General features: G+C 47.1%; 1 long non-coding RNA gene across 3 annotated transcripts; it reads left to right on the forward strand.

Annotated features, from left to right (window-relative positions):
• On the forward strand, nucleotides 1-26,716 carry LOC144141280 (uncharacterized). 3 transcript variants are annotated; one of them, XR_013316512.1, is made up of 6 exons: nucleotides 1-389; nucleotides 1,682-1,736; nucleotides 5,929-6,016; nucleotides 7,975-8,088; nucleotides 17,252-17,505; nucleotides 24,944-26,716. It is a non-coding gene; the product is annotated as an uncharacterized LOC144141280 (long non-coding RNA). The 3 variants fall into 3 exon arrangements; XR_013316514.1 differs by lacking the exon at nucleotides 7,975-8,088 and having other exon boundaries at nucleotides 1-212; nucleotides 279-389; XR_013316509.1 differs by lacking the exon at nucleotides 7,975-8,088.

Consider the following 26,716-nt stretch of genomic DNA (forward strand, 5'->3'; position numbering starts at 1 on the left):
TTTGTGCTTTTGTGACAGCCATGTGCGGCCAGTGGGGCCTGTTCCGAACATGGCGGTGGGAAAAGCTTTAGAAAAAGCGTTGGGAAATCCCTTTGAACCATGGAGAGAATCTGTTCGTTAACTAAACCTGCCGTTCAGGAGAGTTTTTATTGATTCATTGCCGACCGAATGAGCACGGAAAAGGCCAGACGACAACGGACAGGGGTGGTAACGTAGGGCATTGAGCGGCGCTGTGCCGTCGAGTGTTCTCCCTTCTCGTTCTTGTCTTTTTCGTGCAGGCTTTGTCTGCAGTGGTTGTGTTCGTGCAACAAATCGCTTACGGGGCCTGCCCGCGTATTTCACGTGGTAAAGGCGTATGATTTCTGCTTCGCCTGACGAAACTACACAAGGTAAGCTACCCTGCTGGCATTCTTTAACACTCTGGTTGAAGCAGTACGCTCGCATTAGTACAATCGCATTAGTACCATCGTACATGCGAGCACAATTAGTAGAACTATGCTCGCATTAGTACAATTACAAGAGGTTGCTGGCATGGTCCTAACCTATCCTAAAAACGTTCTCGTCATACGGAACTTCGTATTCTGTGCGCGAAACATAACCAAGTTTGTGAGTTAACGTTTGCAAAGAAGAAATAAAATAAATCCAGCGCCTGCAAACAAGCGTCGCGCCTGTAATACCTTCACTTGTTTATAATGAACCGAAAAAAAAATTACAAGGTCAACTTTGTGCTGGTGGTTCACAATACGCGGTTTTCAGAAGAGGTTCTCAAGTTGTCCCCACGCAGAAAAAAGCACTAATGGCAAAGCGGTGCATGCAGACAGTCTCTTTTCAGACTAAAGAAAGGCCTGCACCTTTGTCGCATTGGCCGGGTGGAAACAGCGAGCAACATCGCAGTGCAGCCTATGCTGAGCGAAAAAAATGTTTATTACAATAACTAAAGGGTCAAGGCACGGGTACGGGACAATCCGTCGAACGCCGTTTCAGCGCATGCCGTTTTATCGAAGGCATGTCCGTTTCACCGAACGCCGTTTCATCGAACTGACGTCGCCCCTTTTATCGAATGCTGTCCGGAAGCTGCGCTCGCGGTAGCATTGCTGCTAGAAAAGTGCAAGTTTTCTCGTCATGAAGAGATGCATGAAGCATTACGGCTTTTTAATTTAGGGTCGCGTAAGGAAACCGCCCACTTTTCAAGTACGAGTCTTGGTCACTGCAACTTGTGACGGTTGTAGGCAACGTGAAATGAGTTGAAGTTGCTCGAAATGATGCTGCCTTTTGTGTTGTGAATACTGAAGGTCGTTGTTATTTCCTTTCTTTCAGTTTTGTGGGACTGCGTATACAGAGCAGATAATTATACAAATCATAAGAAGGCACGCATTGTTGGGACGCACTAAAATTAATCGACCAACTGCCACAAAGCAAACAAGTTTACTTTTCGAGAACGATATGAGCTGTATATGTAACGGCAATGTACAATGACCTAAACATGTACGAAAAAGCTGTAACTCTTTTTATTGAAGAGCATTTGTCCTAAATAAAACCTTTACTAGCATGTTTCTCCGGTGGTTCGGGATGTGCTTGAGGGCCTCTTCTTGACTAGCACAGCCGTCCTCTGCTTAGGCTGCTGCTGGCTACGCAGAAGTGCTTTTAGCCAGTTGTTTGTAGCTTTTTGTTCCTGTTGCAGGCAACTGAGAAACCGTCTAACGTCCGGATGTCAGATTGCAACAACTTTTGAAAACGTGAGTGCCAATCTTCTACAGATATATTTTCTCATGGCGGAAACCGAGGTGGCGCATGGGTCGCTGGTCCACACAGTCCACCGGGCAGCTCGGGAAACTCGCGTGGCTTTCCCATGTGCACCAGGATAGCAGCTCCAAGACGGCTGGCGGAAGCTCCTTCTTCAGCTGGTCAAACACTTGCCAGACAGCAAGATTTTAGCAATAAGCGCAGGAACGGCAGTCTGTTGACGTTCAGTAGAATTCTATGGTGTGGCAGGAAGGTCAAACCGCAGGTTTGTCGGGCGGAGGCCGAAAAATTGGTATCCTTTGCTAAGTGTGAGACACCTATGTAGATGGCAGTATTCAGCGAACTCATGAAAGCTATGCCACCCAAAGTGCTTGGTCCCATGCTCCAACAAAATGAATCAGTGGTTTCTTACGCATTTAAATGGTGATACCGAAACAATGAGCATGAAGATAGAAGTGCGCAAAAAATAACAATCTCATTTGTTGCGGTCTACACGACCAAAAGGCTGTGCTCTATTGTGTACGACCAAATTGGACGATCCTCGATGAAACGTCCTTCTACCAAATGGCATTCGATGAAACGGCCGCTGTGAAGTGCCGTTCGATGAATTGGCTGCAACCCTCGAGGCACCACATATGGTGTGTCAAAGGAAAAAAGCTTAGTTCTGCTCAAGAAGGAACCAAGATGACTTATATCGTTGCACTGGTGTCCTACCGAGTTAGGTGTGCTTAATAGGATGTGGCGTAACATTAGGTGACCATAATTAATATGTTTGCTGGTTATGTTCCATGTCTCCGAGACCATTCCATGTAGTAGCAAGGCCTTGGCACAGTTGGGGCATAGGCAGGATTGCAAGGTTAAAATTGGCCCACTGTGTGCATCATGAGGTGGAGTTGTAAATATGCAAATGGCCATGTTATCGCATTCTGTGGAGCTTTCTAGGTTAGTCCATGTTGTGTTTCACCAGGGCAAAAAATAGCCGCTGACATTAGAGTAAGAAAGGAAGTTATAAATATGAAATTTACCGTTGCATAACAGTTAGCCTCATTACCAATTCCAGGGAAGCCAGAAGCTGCAGTTTTGGACCCTTATAAAACATTGCTGTCCTTGTGAAACAAGGCAAACAGTTGTGGTGAAATAAGAAACCGTCACCCAAACAGTTTGTGACAAGTGCTCGTATCCGCATCGTTTTTCGTATGTTCTAGGTAAAGCCGTACTCGTGTCTTGCAGACAGTGTAACAAATTATGAGCTCAGTGTTGGCTTCTGTTCGCATCACAAATATATGTCCTGGGGTGACTACATGCAATGTGGTGTGGCACATGCAGATTTATGCAGGCAGGCCTGTAGTCTGGCAGGGAATCGTAAAGCAGGATGCAGTGGCACAGGAAGGCACAGCAAAGTGACTTGCAACTTTGTGTCGTTATTTCCAGTTAACTCCCAGCGTGCCCAGTCTCAGCATTGTGAGGTTGTGCAACGTTTGCGTATGTAATCAGTGTTTCTCTGTTTATGCTGGGGATCGCAGTGCTCTGTTTTTTTAACGTGAAAGCGCTTTATTCCTGGATACACGGAGATTTCACTGTCGTCATATCCGTCGCAGAAATGTCGCCAGTACAACGATGCAAGCGGTATGTAAAGGGTGCACCCCTGCACACAGGGTCATCTTGCAGGGAAGCAACCTTTAGTACTATAGAGAATGCGAGGGTAGATCCATCCAAATCTCCATGAGGGGAATATTCGGCTTCCACAAGTAGTAGGATTTAAGGGCAGCACAGAGGGAGTAAAGTGCACGGTCGTCGAGGCGACGAAAAGAAGGTTAGAATGCTGGTGGACGAAAAGCAGAGAGGGGAATTTTGCCTAGGACAGTTACCACCTGTAACAGGAAAAATAAGTATTGCGTGCGCAAAAAGTTTTCTGTGCCTGTGCTAAGCGCAGCGCTAGTATTAAGCGAAGAGTATAAAGCATAGGTATATTAACTTATGAGTTTTTTTTTATTTGTAAGATGCCATGGCATCACCTCGCTACAAAGGGGATACCACTATGAGTAAGCATCGTACGTTAGACTAATGGCCGATTGTTTTAGGGTTTTATATTTTAACACAAGTGTTTTATGTTGGGATACACCAACATTTCACTGACGTTATACCAGCACGGAAATGAAGCCAGTGCACTTTTGCCGAAGCAACTCGCCAGCTGGACGCTGCTCGCGAAGCACACCCACTAGACGGCCGCCGACCCGCAAATCATGCTCAGCTGCAGTTTTGCTGTCGATTTCAATTTCGTGTTTTACCGATTCCTAAGACTGAGGAATCAATCAGTTTTTGGGTGCTGGAAGCCCACAACATGTTGTATAGTGTGTGACCAACTGTGTGTTTTGTACACACTGTAAACTGTATAGTGAGCAGAGGCACAGGTTCAACCATTCAGAGGGGGACTGCCGTGAATGACAAGAGCTTGAGCAAGACGACCATGACAGGGGCCTACAAACCTTTGTCTTTACGAGTATGTTAGGAGGCATTTAATAATGTCTTCAGGTGCCCTAAAGCCGAATACGTTAGTCTAGGAAAAACATCACACTTGGTTAGGTTATTACTTCATTCAGCTTTACCCGCAATGGTGGCTCAGTGGCTAAGGCATTGTGCTGCTGAGCACGAGGACGCGAGTTCGATTAGCGGCCGCGGCGGCCGCTTTTCTGATGGATGCGGAAAGCAAAAACGCCTTTGTGTACGAGATTTCAGCGCATGTTAAAGATCCCCTGCAGTTGGTCATAATTAATCTGGAACCCTCCACCAAGGCGCGCCACATTGGCTGTGCTGCGTCGGCGCGTTAAATCCAATAATCTATCAATTTCATTCACCATTTGTGCAAATTTGGAAGCACAAGTGATATTGGCAGTGTTTTGACTAGTCCCATGCTTATGATCCCAGCTGTGCTGTAGGGGAGCTGTGAAGGGATGAAGGGGGAGCTGCGAAGGGATGAAGAGAAAGCATGCTGCTCTTGCTGGAAATTCTTACTTGTCTGTCATGGACAGACAGTGCTGTTCATGTTAAACATTTTTGTGCAGAGTGTTGCCTTGACAGCACAACCTCTTTTACATTGCGGTTGGGCTTGTGGTCCTGAACTTTCGTTGTCTTCTCGTCGCAAAGTGCTCTTTAAAGGAGTGCTGACAAGAAATATCAAAGCTGAGATAACTGTAACAGACTTCCTTTGTACATGGAGAAATCTCCCAGCAAGTTGCAACAGTAACCGTTCAGTATACACATAAGTATTAATCTTTGCACAGATGGGAAAGGTCAGAACGATGAACCTTTACACCTCGGCATCAGCATAACACATTATGGCTTGCCCCAAACTGCCATCGGCGGGGCTCCCGTGATGTAGCAAAGTCAGTGGCTGCTGTTGGTACGCGCTGCTCTGCCTTGTGGAACATGGCACAGTGTTGAGACTGCAGTCGTGCTGCCTGGGCACGTCAGCCTACGGCCGGTGTGGACGCTCTCAGTCATGCTAGCGTGCATCCAGACAGGACATGGTGCGACGAAAACAGTGACGGCAAGAATGCTGTCCTGTCATGGCAGCTGTCGCGGTGCTCAGTTTGTCAAAACCGACACTGACACAGATAAACAAACGATGCTGTAAGAAATGTTTGCACGGTGGTCGGTCATGTAATGCGTCTTTCTATATTTACTTGGTTGACAGGCAGGCACCCATCACTGTGAAAATAACTAGAAAATGCTATGCTTGTGTTCTTGTAAAGCTCTTCTTACTTATTTTATCCTACCTAGATTGTGTGCATGTACGCTGTCTACATATAGTGCGTTCCGCCAAGATTAATGTTTAACGTGGGAGGCCTTCTTGAGTGCACAGCCATTCAACTTCAACTTGAGGTCTTGGTAATGCTCATCACCTCTGTATGCTAGTTTTTCTTCAATTTAAAAACCTCTCGATCCTGAGGCTGCCCTGTAATTTTCATTTTGTGCTGGCGTTGTATGGGCACCTGAGAAAGCATACACATGAAATAAGTTGGAACGCAATCTTTAACCTGCCTGGTGGCCACATTTGTTGGTGCAAACCATTGATGTAACCGTGTACTTTTAGTGGGCATGTGTTTTTTGCTGAATTGTCCCAGACTACGTTGTCATGCCCCAGCATGACGGAGGCCTCTTTGTAAAAGGAGATATGTGGTGCAGGTGCTGTCTCTGAATTTTGTACGAGGTGACGGTGTTCAGCTGAGTTGTCAAGTTGGCACCTGTTTCCAACTACGCACACCAATGCAAGGTGAGGTCTTACGGGCAAAGTGGCTACTCATAAAAGAGTGATGTGTGCCCCCACAACACTTCACCATTTTTGGGCAGCCCAGTTAAATAACTCCCATTCAGAAAAGCTGCAGGGTGCACGTTTGGGGGGGGGTTAAGGTATGAAGAAAAGGTTTGGAAGATGTTTGATAATGTGGGGATGACGTGGACAAGGCTCTTTGATGCGGCACCTTACAGGCGACAGTGTACTGCTGTATTCACAATTTATTTACAAGTATCTAAAACTATAATGCATAACACATCACAGTTTTGGTAGAACCCACATGAAGCGGAACTATGTCCTCTCCCTCTATAACACCGAAAGCATCAGTTTTACTGTAAAAACATCGAATGCCAAGGGGGCATAACACAATAGAGTGAGGAGGACCTGTCAATTAGGTCACATTTAGCCACTCATTGCCCACAAAACAGTAGCCATAAACATATGCACACTCGTGGTATCCAGCTCACTGGTATGGGTAAACTGAATGGTTTGTAAAACCAGGCTAAAATGAACACGCACACAAAAAAACATTATAGGACGGACGAGCTCCCAGCATAGTGCACCGAACGCTCAGAGTGCATGTTATGTGCTGTCCATGAAGCGGACACCATGTAATTGCATTCAGCACCCAAAGGATACCTCTTCATTTGTTGCAGCACTCCGCATGTTTGGAAAAACCATGATAATTGTGAACCACGGAGGAACAGCTGTTTACTTATCGACAAGTTCCGACAATGAAGCAACGGTGTCTGGCGCGTGGCCATTTGACTTGTAGACACCTCGTGATGGCAAGCTGTGCTCTGAAGGCAAGGTCTGCCGTTGCTACATTTCATCGTTGACAGCATCAACCTTCATCCAGCCTAATCTGCCCTTCATTTCTGTGAAATACAGGATGGAGTCGTATATCATCGCAACTTTCGCCCAGATGGTTATGACAACGTAATCGTCATTCCTGAACAGCTGTGTGCCTGTGCTCCATCAGCTCCATATGCACCCATGGCCGGCCATCTTAGAGTGACCTGCACTTACACCCAAGTGCGACATTTTTTCTGGCCAGGACTGTACCACTCAATGCAATGTTACATATGTGCATGTTACCTGTGCCATTGTTGTTACCCCTTTTCCAAGCTACCAGCGGGCTAACTACAACCAGTTGACATTTCCGCTGAACCTTTCTGTCAAGTCAGACTGGATTTACACGGCCCTTTGTTCTTGCCTACATCTGGAATCAAAGCAATTGCAATTGGTACCAAATATGCCGCCTGCTTTGCCATCGCCTGTCCCCTCCGTACGAGCTGTGCAACCGACTAGGCGATTTTCTCCTTTACAGAGTCGTGCTTAACCACGGCGCTCCTTGGCAGCTCGTCACAGAGCGCGGTCGATACTTCCTGTCCAAATTGCTGAAATGATTTGCTCATGCTTGAATCGCCACAAGGTGGCTGCAGCTTATAACCCACAAACTAGTGGTCTCACTGAGCACTTTAAAGCTTGCTCAGGATGCATGTGTCTAGTGACCACTGAAAATGGGACCTTGCTCTGCCTTTCGTCACCTTCGCGTATAAGTCCTCCCATCGCACCATGCAGGCTTCTCACCCTTTTACCTTCTTTACGGGAGGGAACCGCCGACCATATTGTTAGATACCTTTCTGCCTCCTGACACACACCTGTGCACTGAATATGCCCGCAAAGGCCGCTACGTTTGGGCTGATGAAGAGCGTCAGCCTGCCTGTTCCGACCTTGCTGTTTTGTGAGTCGCCACCTCTATGATGAACGGCAGTGCGTCGTGCACTTTTCACACGTCCCTCATTCTACTGTGGTACCCGACTCGGCGGGTGGGACGCGCTGAGAAGCTGATTTCTCATAATGCTGGCCCTTACACAGTACTCTCTCAAGTAGCTGACGTTGCCTATGACATCATCCCCCATTGTCTCTTCCAGAACTCAACCAACACCTGGAAGTGACATTGTCCACCTCAAATCATACTACCCCCTGGATCACCTTCCTCACCCCAGCCACACATCACCGCCTCGGTGCTTTCGTTGTGGAGGAAGGTATGCCACCAGGTGGTTACCAGAACAAGCAGATTATAGCTCGGTGTCGAGAGACCATGATGCGAAGTGTGCAATCCTCCCAAAGTGGGCATGTGTCATGGTTGTGTGGGCAGCCTAACCAGCCGTCGAAGAAGAAGCTCTAGCAGACCAGTGTGTTCACAAGCTGAACGGCCTGGCTGCCCTTGCCTAAAACTGTGGTAATAATAACTTGCAGATAGAGCACTCTCAGTAAGTAGTTTGTAAATGGGTGTTTTTCATGCTTCACAAAAATGCTTTAGGCGTACCTTCTCTGCGCAACAACCCTCAAGTTACTGTAAAGCGCCTGTCTCCCTACCAACCTGAGTTCATTGGCGTTCGCGTGCTATAAGGCAGTAATTATTTGCCCTAAATAGGCAATAGCCGCGCCACGTGGGCTTCCTGATGAAACGGGGCAGGAAAATGCAATTCTGACCCGAGGCACACTCCTGCCGTCACGGTCCCAATGACGAACTTGTCTCCAGTCTCTCGAAGCATACTTTCCCAGTGAAGCACCAATGAACAGTGAATACCGCTTCCCAGGCTGCGCTGCTGACACCTTTGCACACATACTCACCCGGACAGCATAAGTGAGAAACACAGAGGCAAAGAAGTTACAGCAGCTCTCCTAAATGAGACATCAAGAACAAGTGGACCGAAACTTTACTTCAGCCGAATTTATCTTTCCAGTACTGCACGTACGTACCACCAAAATAATTGGGACGTGACTGCTAGACCCATGAAATTGCTTCGTTAATCACTCAGAAGCATAGCTCTGTAGCACACACCACTACACGTGCCGGCAATCCACGCAAACCACAACGAACCACGTGGAGTGGTGGCCGGCCAGATGCTTCACCCACCGGCCAACCAGGCTGATAGAGAACCAGTCAAGCTCCTCTGTGAGTGCTCCCCCCCCCCCCCCCCCCTATTTGCTTCCACAAGCACACACAAAGCTTGCACGCAGACTTGCCTCTCTGAACTGCTGGTAAACGTGTGGCCGGTAGGAAGACGGGTACGATGTGACTTCAGTATGTCCGTAAAAGCGGCACTCCCCGCAATTTGGGCTGCAAAATTGCCTATTTTCACTGATTGCTTGTGGCATGCATTTGCATATTTCAGCTGTCGTAAAGTGCATCGGGCAGTCTTTTTAGGCAGACTATACGGAACAGTGTTTTCAGAGGGCCGGATTTTAAGTGCAGTTGCCTTTTTAACATGGGGAAAAAAGAAAGAAAAGTTCTGATGGTTTTTCAAACAAGGCACAAACTAAGTAACTGCAGGTCACAGCAGCATATACGAGGTCATAGTAATACGTGTTAACACTGTTGCGACCGGGTGGGCCGACCTCCGTCGCCTCCGACATACGTTTGGTAGCGTGGTGTGAGGCGAGCGGCCAGCCGCTGTTGCAGCCGTGAAGAAGTCCAGAAGCCGTAGGCTAACGTTACTGTTTACTTCATAGCAAGAGGTGAGCCGAAGCCAAAGAACAATGCCCCAACGGGCGAGGTAACAGTACAGGACTCGAGCAGAGTGACAGCATTGATTCACTGCTCTAACAGGAATGATCTACAGCGCTTGGGCGGCTCGTGTTTATACCCAAAAGCGCAACGGTCAAAACAGTGTTTCCTTTAATTTGTGCACACGCTACGAACGCCACAGACACAATGCTCTTTCCTGAGTTCGTGAGCAGTCGGTAGCATCGGCGCACGTTGAGTCCGAGAGAGGAGAGAGAGGAAGGCTCCGCTGCAATCGCGGGGCCTCTGCGTCCTTGAAGCATGGTGAGACATGCCTCGCCGGGCCGGCAACCATCCAAGTTTGAAACGCGCCGAAAGCGAAGCGTCTGACCCGGGCTTTGTCGAGGCGTGAAAACATGAGTCACCGACACGGTGGGGCGTGTTTTAAAGGCGCACGTAATGGCTTTGCCGCACAGCCGAGGAGTGATGAGACGAAGTACAGCGCCGGGCTCAGTCGTAACAACACTCCTACATTGCTAACTCTGCATGAATGTTGTGCCATCACGGGCCATAAGAAGGCACCCACAAATTAACTGCTGCATGGAGCAGCCAATACGTATGCATGCACCCGCCGTGGTACCTCAATGGCTAAGGCAATTGCGCTGCTGAGCGCACATACACACGTACTATAACGTCCTCCGTCATCGTTTTTCTGAAGGAGATTAAGGAATAAAGCACCCATTTGGGTAAATTTTACCACGCTTCCAGCGCCCCAAGTGGTCACAAATAATCCTGAACCCTCTACGTCTGCCTCATAACCCAGATGTACCTTTGGTGTGCACACCCCACTTTCCACATGAAATAGTGTCACAAAAGAACTAGTACTTAACTAGGTATAAGCACTTCTGTTCGCTACAAAAACCATAGGACGTTTGCAAAGTAAGCACACTGCAGGGCAGGAGATGCCTTGTCGTTGTGTCATAAGCCATCACTCCAGTGTCACAGAGTATGGAAAAACTTCTGCACTCTGAGCCCACCATCAGGTACCTACAAATGTACCGTGGTGCAGTGCAGCAAATGCCTTGTCATAGTAACACTTTTCAACACTGGGGTACAACTGACCATAAAAACGTTTGCCCACTCAGGGCACACGCATGCAAAGGCATTTGCAATAGCTGTGATCTTTGGACAGTAGCAGCAAAACAGGAATACAAGGTGCCGTAGCACTGCAAGCCACACTCGTTCACAGTTTGGAAGAAGCCCTGCTGTTAGGCAGTTGTCGGGAATACGTCGCAATGTGCGGGGTCAATGCAAGGAACACAAGGTGCCGTAGCACTGCAAGCCACACTCGTTCACAGTTTGGAAGAAGCCCTGCTGTTAGGCAGTTGTCGGGAATACGTCGCAATGTGCGGGGTCAATACAAGGAATACAAGGTGCCGTAGCACTGCAAGCCACACTCGTTCACAGTTTGGAAGAAGCCCTGCTGTTAGGCAGTTGTCGGGAATACGTCGCAATGTGCGGGGTCAATGCAAGGAACACAAGGTGCCGTAGCACTGCAAGCCACACTCGTTCACAGTTTGGAAGAAGCCCTGCTGTTAGGCAGTTGTCGGGAATACGTCGCAATGTGCGGGGTCAATACAAGGAATACAAGGTGCCGTAGCACTGCAAGCCACACTCGTTCACAGTTTGGAAGAAGCCCTGCTGTTAGGCAGTTGTCGGGAATACGTCGCAATGTGCGGGGTCAATGCAAGGAACACAAGGTGCCGTAGCACTGCAAGCCACACTCGTTCACAGTTTGGAAGAAGCCCTGCTGTTAGGCAGTTGTCGGGAATACGTCGCAATGTGCGGGGTCAATACAAGGAATACAAGGTGCCGTAGCACTGCAAGCCACACTCGTTCACAGTTTGGAAGAAGCCCTGCTGTTAGGCAGTTGTCGGGAATACGTCGCAATGTGCGGGGTCAATGCAAGGAACACAAGGTGCCGTAGCACTGCAAGCCACACTCGTTCACAGTTTGGAAGAAGCCCTGCTGTTAGGCAGTTGTCGGGAATACGTCGCAATGTGCGGGGTCAATACAAGGAATACAAGGTGCCGTAGCACTGCAAGCCACACTCGTTCACAGTTTGGAAGAAGCCCTGCTGTTAGGCAGTTGTCGGGAATACGTCGCAATGTGCGGGGTCAATGCAAGGAACACAAGGTGCCGTAGCACTGCAAGCCACACTCGTTCACAGTTTGGAAGAAGCCCTGCTGTTAGGCAGTTGTCGGGAATACGTCGCAATGTGCGGGGTCAATACAAGGAATACAAGGTGCCGTAGCACTGCAAGCCACACTCGTTCACAGTTTGGAAGAAGCCCTGCTGTTAGGCAGTTGTCGGGAATACGTCGCAATGTGCGGGGTCAATGCAAGGAACACAAGGTGCCGTAGCACTGCAAGCCACACTCGTTCACAGTTTGGAAGAAGCCCTGCTGTTAGGCAGTTGTCGGGAATACGTCGCAATGTGCGGGGTCAATACAAGGAATACAAGGTGCCGTAGCACTGCAAGCCACACTCGTTCACAGTTTGGAAGAAGCCCTGCTGTTAGGCAGTTGTCGGGAATACGTCGCAATGTGCGGGGTCAATACAAGGAATACAAGGTGCCGTAGCACTGCAAGCCACACTCGTTCACAGTTTGGAAGAAGCCCTGCTGTTAGGCAGTTGTCGGGAATACGTCGCAATGTGCGGGGTCAATACAAGGAATACAAGGTGCCGTAGCACTGCAAGCCACACTCGTTCACAGTTTGGAAGAAGCCCTGCTGTTAGGCAGTTGTCGGGAATACGTCGCAATGTGCGGGGTCAATACAAGGAATACAAGGTGCCGTAGCACTGCAAGCCACACTCGTTCACAGTTTGGAAGAAGCCCTGCTGTTAGGCAGTTGTCGGGAATACGTCGCAATGTGCGGGGTCAATACAAGGAATACAAGGTGCCGTAGCACTGCAAGCCACACTCGTTCACAGTTTGGAAGAAGCCCTGCTGTTAGGCAGTTGTCGGGAATACGTCGCAATGTGCGGGGTCAATACAAGGAATACAAGGTGCCGTAGCACTGCAAGCCACACTCGTTCACAGTTTGGAAGAAGCCCTGCTGTTAGGCAGTTGTCGGGAATACGTCGCAATGTGCGGGGTCAATACAAGGAATACAAGGTGCCGTAGCACTGCAAGCCACACTCGTTCACAGTTTGGAAGAAGCCCTGCTGTTAGGCAGTTGTCGGGAATACGTCGCAATGTGCGGGGTCAATACAAGGAACACAAGGTGCCGTAGCACTGCAAGCCACACTCATTGACAGTTTGGAAGAAGCCCTGCTGTTAGGCAGTTGTCGGGAATACGTCGCAATGTGCGGGGTCAATACAAGGAATACAAGGTGACGTAGCACTGCAAGCCACACTCGTTCACAGTTTGGAAGAAGCCCTGCTGTTAGGCAGTTGTCGGGAATACGTCGCAATGTGCGGGGTCAATACAAGGAACACAAGGTGCCGTAGCACTGCAAGCCACACTCGTTCACAGTTTGGAAGAAGCCCTGCTGTTAGGCAGTTGTCGGGAATACGTCGCAATGTGCGGGGTCAATACAAGGAACACAAGAAATGTAAGCTGTGCCATAGCATTGCATGCGACACTTGGTCAAAGGATTGAAATGATTGTACTAATACAGGGGAAGTGGTGTACTGTACCAGTATGTCAGGTTAGCAGAGAAATCATTGTCAAGAAAACTGAAGGAGTACAAAATTGAAAGGTAAAAATACATTACGCACCAGAAAGAAATTTGTGTATGTATTCCATGAGCTAGCTCTAAGCGGACCCTATTGGTGAGCGAACAAGACACGCTTTGTTAGCATGTGGCGAAGGTATTCACCTCTGCTTTGCTGTGTCATGTGTTTAGCAAAGGACCGAAGGCGGAGCACGATGTATTTGCGCTGCACAACCTTTGTCAGATTAATAACATGGTGGGGCTCGTCGCTGTAGTGAACCATGTGTTGGAACATCGTAGCATGGGATTCGGCAAACTCACCGAACGACCGCAGCGTGAGCGCATTGACCTGCTCTTTGTGGCCAGTGATGGTGCTGTGGCGGAAAACAAGTTCAGCGGCATGAAGTGCCGCGTGCACAAAGGCGGAGGGCTCAATCAGTCCACCGTTGTCCTTCATGAGCGTCAGCAAGCTGCTGATGCTGTCCGACGTGAGCAGACCAACACACTCTGCACAGTGCAGCTGCTTGCTGGTGGTCCTGACAATGTAGCCGCCGATATATCGCACCACTTCGCTGGAGTATGTGCTCAGTGTGTGGGCGAGGTTGAGCAACTCATCGTCGTCTTGGGTGGGGGGGGCGTCCTGTTCACTGATGTCATCAGTGCGGGTGCTCTGGCTCTTGGCCAAAGCGATGCCCTCCAGCTGAGGTGTTACGTTGGCATTTTGCGAGCCAAGTGCAGCTGCGTGCACGAGAGTTTTGCGGTACGCAAGGCGGAACTGCGCTGCCGACGGGTTGTTGTTCCACCCACCTCGCTGCCTCACACAACTGAAGTACAGCTCCAGCGGGTCTTGATTTAACTTGCTCGTGCAAATGTACCTGCATGTACGCAATGTATATCACCAGTGTTAATGAAGATCACCACAGTGTGCTGCTAACTGCTTGCTTGTCTGCATTACTACACTCATCATAGGTCTAGTGCAAAATGCTTCCTGGCCTCGACGTTGCGCTGTGCGTATTATCACATGCGGGTTGTATACCTCCGCTCAAAAAAGATGAGGATTCGCAATTGTCTCATTAGCAGCACCCATCATGCAGACTAGCCATGCCCCATTGTGGTACGATCTGGCAGCATTCTCATCAATTGCGAGATGGCAAGCATAATCACCAGTGCTCAGTTGCAAAGAAGACAATGAGGGGTATCAGTAAGAGTACACACTTCTGGCGAAGACCATCTGTTTGGCTGTAGCCTAGGTGGCGAGGCAGAAGTTTGGCTAAATAAATGACGTGCACACTGGCCTTTTAGTAGCTGCCGTGTCATGTCAATATTGTAAAAGGGTATTGCTATAAAGCATAGCACATTTTAAAGGCCTGCTGCGGCGGACTTTCATCGTAGCGAAATTTATTCAGCAGATGTACCAGGAATCACCGAATCATTTTGGGACAACAATGGTAACTGTGCCGAATGCCTAGCAGATTATATAGTATCACCATTTAAAAGTAGATCTATAGCAGATGACAGAATACCGGTCTGTGTCACGTTCGATGAACCATGTGAGCGCTAAAGCTACTGCAAAACCTTTTGAACTCTGCTTTGTGAGCTGTTCCTGAAGCAATCAAGTGCGAGCTTCGAGCTTCCACCTGAGCTTCCAGCCGGAACATCTGCTTGCATCACTCATTCCTCTGTGCCATCACATCCACCCTCCCATGCAATCCATTCAATAGAGAATCACCCATTTTTGTTAATTGCGTTTGCCAGGAACGCTCATAGTGGATGAGTTGTGTCTTGTAACATGTATTTCTTTTAAGTCTGACCTCGCGGAAACTGGATTTTCACAATATCGAAATGTTCACTGCGGTGGGCCTCTACATATTATGGTAACTCACAAAAAAGAGCAAATTTTAAAGTTTGGAATACAGTAAGCCCGCATTAATTCGAACTCGGATACCTGCAAATATAGGGTAAGGCAAAACATTTTTCAGCCACGCATTTACCTCCCCTAGGCAACATGTGCATTCCCCCTTAACCTCACACGGATTTGTCGGGAGATGGCGGCTATCTCGACATGTTAATAGCGCGGACACAAGGCCAAGTCCGTTACAGGTGGCTGGTAAGGTCTCTGTTTTAAAGCTTAGCTCCTACTACACGCCAAATGCAGTCGTGAACGGTAAATTTACGTGGTCCAAGGATGATGGGCCCATTAAAGGAATGCTGTATGACAGCTACATGCTTGACAGCTGTGGTTGGTGCAGCTTTTTTAATTAGGTTGAACAGGAGCCCAGAGAGGAATGCCTACAGCAAAAAAAAAAAAAGAACACCAAGGTTCCTGTGCCTCTTTCGCAACTAGGTAGACTGTTGACTGACAATTGATGCGATGCATTGAGCAGTTCAAACATGCTTTCCTTGGGCTAGATGCGAACGTGAAACAGGCAAGCATCGTGCAGTTCTACTTTCTGAAATAATGAAAAAAACATTTTCTCTGCGAATTTTGAATTTTAACTGTTTTGCCTCTATTGCGAAATCTCCTGTGCAGTGGAGCTTTTTGTTACCAGCATTAAGTCTTACTTCAGTGACCTGGCCACACATTTCCGACATTTCACTTATACTGGAACTCTGCTTATCTGGAAATTTTCAGCGGTGTTTACAAATTTGAGTTAACACGGGGCTACTGTACATTGTTTTGCCGTGGTATTGCGGCCATGCATTTTACAATGGCGTGTATGAAGTTCTAGCACGGCACCAAACATCTCTACTTTGAGATTTTGTTGGTTCTGTAAACTGGTATCGCATGAAATGGGAAGGAGGGTAAACGGATGAGAAAATGTGTGTAAAAACAAGCAAGCTGCAAACTGTCGCATGCCTTGCCAATCTAGCAAGGCAGCAAATGTTGCCTCTGTACATAGCACATTGTTTTTGTGAAATTTGTCAAGCACAACTTGCTATTCCCCTTTTCCGCGGTTTTTTTTATTTTATTTTTTTTGTCGGTTTTTTCCTCTCAGTTGGCCAATGTGAGAAATCATAGGAGAACACAGGGGGCCAGGTCGTGCTGAAACTTGGCACTTTAGATCATTAGCAAAATTACGCTTTCGTGTGTTGGCAGGACACAAACATCATAGAACAAACCTCTGTCACCAGTTATAAAAGTGTGCACAGAGCATTCATACAATAGAAACGGTGAAACGAAATGCGTAATTGAACATTTTCTGATACCCTGATATTCTGAAGAGGAACGGTGGCTTTGGAACTGAAATTTGATGGGTCCACATTGTTGTTACACTCATTACTGTTGCATTCCAAAAAACACTGGAATGAGAAGCGGCTGAAGTGCTTGGTTTACTTCCTTGCTTTTGACGCGTTCACAAAGAACAGGCTGTGGTCACCCATCTGCACCACCACCTTGAGGCATAGTTTTTTTCTTATGCCCTCTTGTGTTAACGACTGCCAAGCACAAACTGCGACATTGGTTTTGTCCAAAGATATCGCATGCATACTGTATAGAGAGTTGCCAAGTCGTTTTTCGGTGTGACTTTTAGAACGTGGATCGCATATGGCATGGTACTAGAAGAGCTAACGAGTGCACACGAGTGCACAACATGCACCGTGGCAGTCACAACTAGCCATCTTGTTTGTGCGTAGTACAGGTGTAGCTTTCGATTGGCCTTGCTCTGCATTGCTTTTTTGTTTTCTTCTGTCCGTCATGAAGCCAGTGCAGTTTATTTGCTTGTCCACACAAAGCAACACTCTCCAGTACTGCTATGGCCACCTTTGCTTAAAGCAAAACACAGGTGCTTGTTACGAAGGATTTCAGTTCAAGACCCTCAGGAAGATAGCTGAATTTTCCAGAGCCTTGCACGGAGGCATGACTAGACATAAGGCCTCACAAGAAATTTGTGTGTGGGAATGTGTTTGTGTCTTAGACATGCACCTTGAATGTTTCCCCTTCTCCCCCCCCCCCCCCCCCCCTCTTCTTTTTACCTGCAGAGCTCAGCGATGAAGAGTGTCGATGCTAGCTGGCACACACCCTTCAAGGTGAATGCAAGGGAAATGACGGACATCCGTCTGCCGTCGTGCACCACCAGCTTCCCGGTTTTCAGTGCCAGGCCCATGAGGTCCCTCCCTGCAGCCTCCATCGTCTCCCTCTGACAGTCAAAGGTGCTTGGCCGAAGTGGGGCCTTGAAGCCCTTCGCAACGGGATTGCTGGAGTTGAGTGCGTCGAAGGCCCTGAATAAGGGAAGGTAATTGTTGTAATTACACTAGCTGTGATTTTGGTCGAAGACCACTAATAAAGTGGTGTGCTATGGGCTAGCAGAAAGCCATAATTATTGTGCTAATTGTGAAGAAAATTTTCATGTGTAATGGTAGGCGTGAAACGTGTTTAACACCCATACAGACATATGCATAGAAAGGAAAAATATTTAAGAATGGTGAATGTCGACTTGCAGAGCAGAGCCTTTTGATTCTAATCATGCGACCGCTACTCAAGAATGCCAAGCCTGGCGATTTGTTGCCAAACTGTTGCCTTTTCGAGGTTCACGCCAGCCGAAGTTTCAGAGTAGCGACTTGGCTACTTTCTGGCTCCTTGGAGTATTTATGATTTCGTATATTTACGGGCACTTCCGCCGCCCCAGTAATAAAAAAAAGGCCTTGCATGGCCTTTCAGTGCATTCCTGGTGAGACAAACTGAACAAATGGAACAACAAACGAGTAGGGCACACGGCGGTGATCTGGCCGTCTAGATTAGGGTCCAATGAATCAGTTACTCGGGTACACCACCGTACAGCGCTACTTACCAGCAAAGAAATCAAAATTTTCCTTGGTCCTGATAGTATCCGGCTCCTGGTGTTGCATGCATAGCTTGAAAGCCTTCAAGCAACGCTGCCGGTTTGCCCTGTCATGCTACAGTAGTTTACACAAACTTGACATTTCATGCACAACGATGGGGAGTGCCTATTAATAGTCACAGGAATGTAAAGAAGCATTTAAAGTGGTAAAACATGCCTTGCAGCAAAGACCCCTTTTTGGGCATTCATAATTTTTTAATGCTTTACCCAAATGTGCATATTCTACCTTTTCTGTAGGCAGTAAGCACCCGCTGTCGATTTGTAGAACCACAGGAAATGAATAAATTTTGTGATATGTTACTCTACTTCCTGGTATTCCTACATTTTTTTTTCATTACGGTAATCTGGAAGTACTTACTAGCATGGCCTTGTTGCAAATGGTGTCTTTTCTGGTTCCTTTTCGAACATGTGCTCTAAGGTGGTGACTTTCTTAGCTACTTTTGTCAGTTTCCTTGCGACTTTTCCTTCTGAGGACCTGGCAACCCCGCCAGTACTTAGCCCAGTTTTTGCATCCTGTCTGCAGCTACTTAGCGTGACGGTTTTTGAAATCAAGCATCCTTGTTGGGCAGCACACGATAAGAATTAAGCACGATCACTCGCTGGGATGTACAAAGACAGCAGTTAATGTAACAAAAAGTGCATTGAATTTTGTCACAATACTGCTGATGGTACACGTGTTAATTCCAAATAGGCATTCTTTATTGCCTTAGCATCCACGAGGTACATAATTATCGTCGGCATATTCAGGGGTGAGACAGCTGCGCATATTGCGCAGATTTGATAAAAATTTGTTTTCCTGCGCCAGGCTGCTCCAAAAGCTTGAAAATCGCAAAAATTGCGCCAAACTGCTCCAAAACAGTCTGAGAGCCAAGGATTTTAACACACCCGTCAGTTCCAGTGCGGAAAAATGCTTACTGACGGCATAATTTTCCAGCACCCCCAAGGTGATGCTGTTTGTAAATTTTCAATTGATTGATCATTCCATGAAAAACCTGCCTAAAATTGTCCCCGAGGTATTTTTTTTTCTAAAGTCACAATTTCGGGTTGCACATGTTATATTCTGTGCGTTTTTAAAATTTTCCCATTGAAAACCATTGCAAAGTCCTGTAGAAAAAACGCTTAGGTGTACGTAGGTGTCAAACCGCTTGTGCAAGTTCATGAAAAAACGGCAATTTTTGGAGCGCCGTATCTCCGGAACGACGTTACTGGGCACCGCCACCTTGGCGTGATGAAGATATGAAAACATGGCCTCCGGGTGAAGCAGTTCCTTGTGGTTCAGGCAGAGCGCTCTTCGCCAATTTCTTGGTTTTAGTTATGGGAGTGGCTGGGTTTACATTTAGTCATTTGATCGGTTGCTGGAAGGGGCGCGACTCAAAAGACGGGAGCTCATCAAAAACAACATGGCGCCCGTAAATTCGCCGTGTTTCGGCCTTGAGTGTGAGGCCAGTACGTGCTTGAAGTGAAATTTTAGACTCATTGCGGTGCTATAAAACACTGAGTTATTGATTGGGCTTGCGGACTTGCGAGCGACGGGAATGGGACGATCGATGCTGCAGCAGTGGCGACACAGGCTACATAGTCGCGAAATGTTCAAGCAGTCTTCGATAGCGGGACGGGCTATTACTGCACACTAGTAATAATGGTTCATTTATCTGAAGTGAAATTTATTGCCAAAAGAAGGGAGGTGGATAAACATACCAACGTTACTCAAATCATGATTGTAGTGAACATGCACCTTGGGGATTGAAATGGGAGGGCTGATGGGGTGCGACGACTGTGACCTCGCTTTGGCCGTGGCTCTACACTTGTGCATAAAGACGAGTCTGCATAGGATTACAAAAGTAACAACTTTGGCATTCACATGATAATGAAAATACGATACGATCGCTTAGTTTTTCAATTCGATACTATCAATGGAACTCCACGCTATGCATGCATAGAGCCTAAGAATTAAAAAATGGCTAGTAAAAAGGTAGTGCAGTTTGCACCTTGTGATACTCTGGTAGAAAAAACTTTATTGAAAGGCTGTTTCAGTGTTATGTACGTTCAAAATCTATTAAAAAGTGCACTTTTCACCCGTGAGTTGCCAAAAATTTGATTTTTTTGGCTCCTAAGGTGATATAATAAATGTCATTCTTCTGCTCCAAATCAAGGTTCTGCTCCAAAATCGATATTTCGCTGCTCCAAAAACTGCTCCCAAATCTGATTTGGCTGTCTCACCCCTGCATATATTATGTGCAGTGCCATAGGCAAACCGCTCCTCTTGCTTTCGCACTGCTTCCATTGCTTGTTGTCCAGATTCATTCATTGCTCTAGCATTTTCTTTTCTCCTCCCTTCAGCAAAATTGATGCTTTCCCTTGCCTCAAGCCCTGTCTCTCAGTGGCCATTCCGTTACTGAAATTGTCTGTCTGTCGCCAGTCCTCGGCACTGCATGGCTCGCCCAGCTTGGCTCCTCGTACTTGACGGTTGCATGCCTGCCACCGAAGTTTGTTCCCTAATCCATGACTCTCCATTGCTCTTTCCAGCCATTGGGTACTTCTGTCACTCTTCTTTCCATTGTTTATACGGCTTTTTTTTTTTTTTTTTTTTTTTGTTCATACTGTGTAACAAAGACTCGTATTTATTCCCCATTACTTAAAGTGCCCTTACGGTAGCATACCATTCGCTTTAGTGGCAGAAAAAGGGAATTTAGTACTTTATAGCACTTTGCACCACATATCCATCTCCGGCTGTGGGTCAACACTGAGAAATGAACGAGAGAGGGGTATTTTTATTTCGTTTTAGCTTTAGTTTAGATTTATTTATATCCAATATTATCCGTGCAACTGAGATTTCCAGGAACAGTTCCGATAGCATTTTTTGCTGACCTCTGGTCAGACAGTACAAAATGATGCTCAGTCAGCGAGGGGGAAAGTACTTTTTTTACGTGCTCATAATCATGCTTTTTCTATCTGTGATATTTTGGTGTTTGGAACAGCTACCCCAACCAAAGCAAAAAAAATTCCCCTATAGCGTATAGGCCCCTTCTGGCGCCTAGCTGGTGTTCTTACTGGTCAACCATGGCAATAAATTGAGCCGTCCCACTGCAGCTGCCGAACCCAGGCAAGCCGAGCTCTTCAGCAAATAGTAGAGCCTTGCTCACAGAGCTGCTGAAGGTCTGCGCTGCCAACTTGACCTTCATTACCTGTAAAAGGAAAACAAAATAGCATGTATGTTCTGTTCAGTTGTATGAATGTGGGGCGTCTGACCTGGCGGTAGTACTCGACATGAGCCCTGGACAGCTTGTTTGCCGCACGAAGACCTTCTTTTTCCTGCAGTTGGTGAAGTGACGTGATGTGGCTCCACTCGATAGTCTAAGGAGAGAAGCGTATAAGGTTAAGTTGCTGACCTTGTCCAGGGCACACCTATGGGGATGTTTCTTTCTTTCTCTTTTTTTGTCCCTGGCATAAAGCTTTACATGCCTTTATGTGGCGTGATGTTATTTTGCGGTGTGCAAAGAAAGCTTAGTGAAGCGTAATTGTATCAATGCATATTTTCAGTACGGTTGTTCCATAGTAATTCTTGTTCCAAGTAAGTAAGGTTGTTCCAAGTAAGTACGGTTGTTCCATAGCATTGTAATGCAAGGAGGATGTGCAATGTTATTGAGGAAAGATTTTGGTATAAAGGATTCACAGGTTTGCGATTTGTATGTGAGTAACTACACAGAAGGGCCCAGATTGTCACATGCGGTAGGCCATCACCATGCCTGTTGCCCCACTTCAAAAAAAAAAAAAAACATGCTAAAGGGTTGACCAATAAAAAACTGCAGCTGAAATACCTTGTGCGCCAACAGGTTTGTGAGTGTGGCTCTTGCTTACTTGAGCTGCTGGAAATTCCAATAATGTGATGGAAGTGGGAATATTTCTATTGCAACTCATTCATCAGTCCTTGCATAGCCACGCAGGGTTTTACGGTGGATTTCAACCCCAAAGGGGGTATACCGACAAAATGAAAGTTAGGTTTATCCTGAAGTGTGTTTTATTAGAATAATGAATCTGCTTCCACTTTTAACCCCTGAAGGGTTCATTAAACAAAAGAATTGTGTTCTAAAATGGCCAATTTTTTAATGATGTCGTATGGTTTAGTAACGGGTATAAATCAAAAAGGTATTATTTAAAACATTTTACGGCATATAATAAAGTTTCATTGGTCATTTTCCACTCCATATAATACGCTATGCCTGGGGCATATCAAATGTGTTCACAAATAAATTTCCGTGCCTCCACAAAGTAAAGGATGGGTTTCAATTGCCGCGTACATAATGCACTATTCCTCGATAGTTCACCTGGAGCTAGATGAGGCTACCATCTGTGTGGTAGCATTCAGAGCACGGCACTACGCAGAGAGCCTCCTCAGGGTCTATGCAGTACCATTCACGGAAGCTTTCTATCGTATCATAGCGGCTGTCTTCCCCTTCGGAGTCGCTGTCCGTAAAAACGTCATCGCTATCCTCTTTACTTGAAGAATCAAACACACAGCCGATATCCTCATCCCTATCGCTTTCATCATCTGAAGAAGACAGATTTTTCGCACCACAACGCTGCACGGCTGAGGCCATGTTTGTAAAATGTGCGGGAAAGAAACCACCCATTCCGCCATCTAGTGTGGAAATTCTCATTGAATACAAGCGCCAATGGTGGAATCTGTGCTGCCATCTATGTTGTAAAATAGAAAAGCACCATTTGACGAGCTGGGCTTGGCAAAAGCCTCTTGCAGCATTGAACAAGACCCGTGACGAGCACAGTTCGCCATAAGCAAAATACTGGCAACTGCTCATGCCGAGCTCAGGTCGTCGTAAGCACAAACTTCACGCAAAGACACTGCATAATAAGAAAAACAAGGAATAGGCACGTGAAACCCGAGCTACTTGGCCACACTGGAGTTAAAATGTATTATGGGCAGCTTGTTTCAAAAGGCTCAGGCCAGCAAAATCCAACGCGCGTTAAACAAAGCCTGTTAGCTTGGTGAACGAGGTATTTAACTTGAATTTAGGGCACGGTGTTTTTATATTAGTAACAATGGTCGTGTAGACAACAGAAATTAGAACTAAAACTTAAACCGGTGTACACGGCGCCCACTATGCTGACCAATGCTGTGCAGCCGCTGAGTGCGTTGGGCTTGTTCCATCGCATGAGACCGGCCAACTGACATTGATGACCCTGCCAGTTGTGTGTGCCTCCTTGTTGAGCCATGCGAAGTGTTTCATGAAACCATTACTTTCGCCCAGAGGAAAAAGTATGCCTGCTAGACATCCGTTCTGAAAGAGTGCAGACAGTGCTCTTTGCGCGGTATTTCCGTGCCATCTAGACAGGTAGACAGCAACCCTCCTAATAAAAAAACACAGTTTGCCCATAACGGCCACCTTGGCCAACACGCTAAGTTTGTTTTAGGTACCTGCCCATTCTACATCATTGCTTCTGTTACGGAACATATGACACAGTGGGAGAAGGGAAATTTCTGTTTTAACTGTTTAATTTTTCAGTGAGGGAAACATCGTTTGCTGCTGATAATATGTTGAGCGCAGGGTACTATGAAAGCCAAATCATTGAAATAACACAATCTTGCTTTTTGCCGTTATGGCCCCCTCAAAAAGACCCCATGAATTCGACATGCATTACTTCAGTGGCTGCTGTTCGCACCTTTAAAAAAAGTATCTAGGCAGTTTTAGTCAAACATGAGTGCCAACTGGACATATGGATGCTAGTGTGCTTTTTGCAGTTGCTCATATGTGATTGCACCGAGAAAGTATGGTGGGACGACTTTATTGAATTTCTCTTGCAAACGTATAAATGCTTGGGCACAAAAACTCCATAACGAGGCTCGGTCTAGCTCAGTAGTTTGCAAATAAAGTAAGTCTAGGAACCCCTACATCCCTGGGTGATTTTCCTTGTAACATCAGGTTTTGCTTTTCAGAGAAGCACACAGGTTATCTATTATTCATTTGTTTACTTTGAGCATGTCTGCCTGCATTGCTACTGTGACACAATGTATGTTTGTGTTACAGGTTTCTCAGCCCTGCATAATGTCTACCCAACAATAACGTGCAGAGAGCAGACTGTGCTGTGTGTGCCTGCTTCATATGTCTTTCTTAGTGTAGCCTATTGGGGGCTCAGGAAATAAACAATATTGTGCAAAAGCAAGTGTTTCTAGCATTTTCAGGGATAATGCAAAGCCGTGATTAATAGTAAAATAGCATGCATATGGCAAAAGTAAAAGCACTGTACAGCGCAAAACTGCTACTGCTACTTTGCGAAAGGGTTTCATTTTTGTGCACTGCCCCAGTGCAGTTTTTCCTTGCCTTTCACGACATGACATTGCTGCCCATATTTCACAGGCACCATTCGTGATTCACTCGTGTTTGTAGTAACAACCTGGGTAATGGGGACATGGTTTCGCCTGTAACAAATAGTAACAATTGGAAAAATATTTATGGAATTATGAAAGTATTTCATTTCAAAAAGACACTTGAGGTTGCCCTGTGAATATTCTCTATGTCATGTACATGCATTTCTTGCTTACTACCATTTCTTTTAAGCTGAAGTTTGTGGCCCGATGTGTAATGAAATGATGGTTCCATGCTTTTTTCTGCTTTCACCAGTGTCAGCAACCAACCTAACTAAACAGATTCTTAGAAGTTGCCATTTATCATTGAGTGTTTAGTGTCTTTGAACACAGCAGCCAAATGGGAGCCTTACTGCATCCTGTACCTGATGATCTTACCAGTGTGCCTCAAGATTGTTTACTTTTGCGCACAGTTCTAACTTGAATATAAACGTTTTGTTTACCCCATAGGTGCTGCTGAGGAGAGTTCCTTTGTCCCCCAGGAGGTTCCTCAGCAACTTCAAGCCGTGACAGGCGTCGAAGAGCAGGTGGATGGAGGCACCGTTGTTCTGCGGGTCAGGAAAACAGGGCTCCAGCTCTTCAAATGTTGTGACGTGGACACGGCAGCCAAGGAGTTTTGCCATGGCCACATTTGCGCCCAGGCAGTCACACACCACAGCCACCACAGTCAGCCCACACTCCTGGATGCACCGTATGGCTTCAAGGAGCAAGTTCTTCAGCACCTCCCCGGACAGGCCAGCATTTAAGAAGTATCCGAAAGGAAGCTTCCATGGCGCGGCCAGTCCAACGACCATGAACACAAGTGCGTCAGTGGCAAGCGGCACATCATCAGCGTCGTCAGGTGCCTGGCCATGGCCAAGGTCCACATAACCAATAAGTCGCCCGCTTGCAGCATCCAGATCACAGGCCTTTTTTATGCTCATGCCATCGAGCAAGATGGAGCACAATCGCTCCCGGGGGGAATCGTGCTGGTGTTGCAGCTTCAAATTGACCAGGGCCTCTTGTGTGAACCCAGGCCACCCACCAATGACTCGAAGCCACTCCCGGATGGATCTGGTGCTGGGCATGGGGAACATGGACCTCAGGTACTCGTACGCGTGAGGGGAATAATAGTGCAGAGTTGCTGCAAACTTCTTCATCTCCGCACTATACCTCCTGCCTCTGGGTTGCTCCCTTGCGTTTGAGCACCAGCTGTTTACAATTTCGTGTGGCAGGGCACCAAACTGCTCTAATTTTTGTTCCGCCTCTTCAGATAGCAAATTTCTGGCTTTAAGTTGTCCAATTACGGTCTGCAGGGTTTCATTTTTGTTGCTATACCGCTTTGTTTTCTCGGTGAGCAATTTAGCTTTTTTTCGGGTTTGCTGCAGTGATTCGCCCAGCCTCTTTACTTTAATTTCTAGATTTTCATTGTCCCAATAACTGTGGTCGTCGTGGCCGAGCCGGGTCCGAGATGGTTGCACTGGTGGTGTAGCTGCACCAGCCTGTGCTTTTTGAGGGGCTTCACTTGGTGAGGGTGCACTTGCTTGCACTGTGCCTGTTCGTGGTGGTTCCCAATAATCATGGTCATGCTGAATTGCTGCCCGTGATGGAGCTGCAGGTGGTAACGCTGCACTGGTGGTTGGCGGCCATGTCTCCCAGTTTGTGTGGTCCGTGGTGGCAGTGTGACTGTGGTGGCTGGGCACAGAGCATGCTCTTGCCTCTGGTGGTGAGGGCACATTTGTTGGTTGTCCCCGTGACGACACAGCACTTGTCACTGTTCCTGCATGGCATGATGGTCTCCCATTGAGTGGGCTGTCTTTGTGGCGAAGCTGTGATGATGGCACTGCGCTCAGTGTTGTGCTCAGTGCCCCTGTGCTGCATGGTGCCCAGTGGCCATCTTCCGTGTCTGGTGGTGGTGTGCTTTGTGGCTGCAGGGGAGTGGGTGACATTAGTTAAGCGTGCACAAGCCATTACCTCCTTTCCGACGTACCTCTCCGTGTGTGCCTCCTATCTGAGCAGTAGAGGGGCCATGAAGTTGAGGCTCTGCTGTATTTCCACTTGTAACACGGGGACCCTGCAAAAGTTGTGTGCCTCTTTATTGTGTGCTGCTGCCATGACATTTCTCAAAATTCTCTCACATTTGCAGGTTTGAGCTTGTTTCTTTTTTGTTTTTACCTGTCCGCTTGACCGCAGTGCGCGGGACATTGCGACAATGCAGTGTTGCCTATGGACTGACTTCAGGTC

This window comes from Haemaphysalis longicornis, unplaced genomic scaffold, assembly GCF_048455015.1.
Source record: "Haemaphysalis longicornis isolate Haplotype H1 unplaced genomic scaffold, Haemaphysalis longicornis Haplotype H1 scaffold_1, whole genome shotgun sequence".
NCBI lineage: Eukaryota > Metazoa > Arthropoda > Arachnida > Ixodida > Ixodidae > Haemaphysalis > Haemaphysalis longicornis.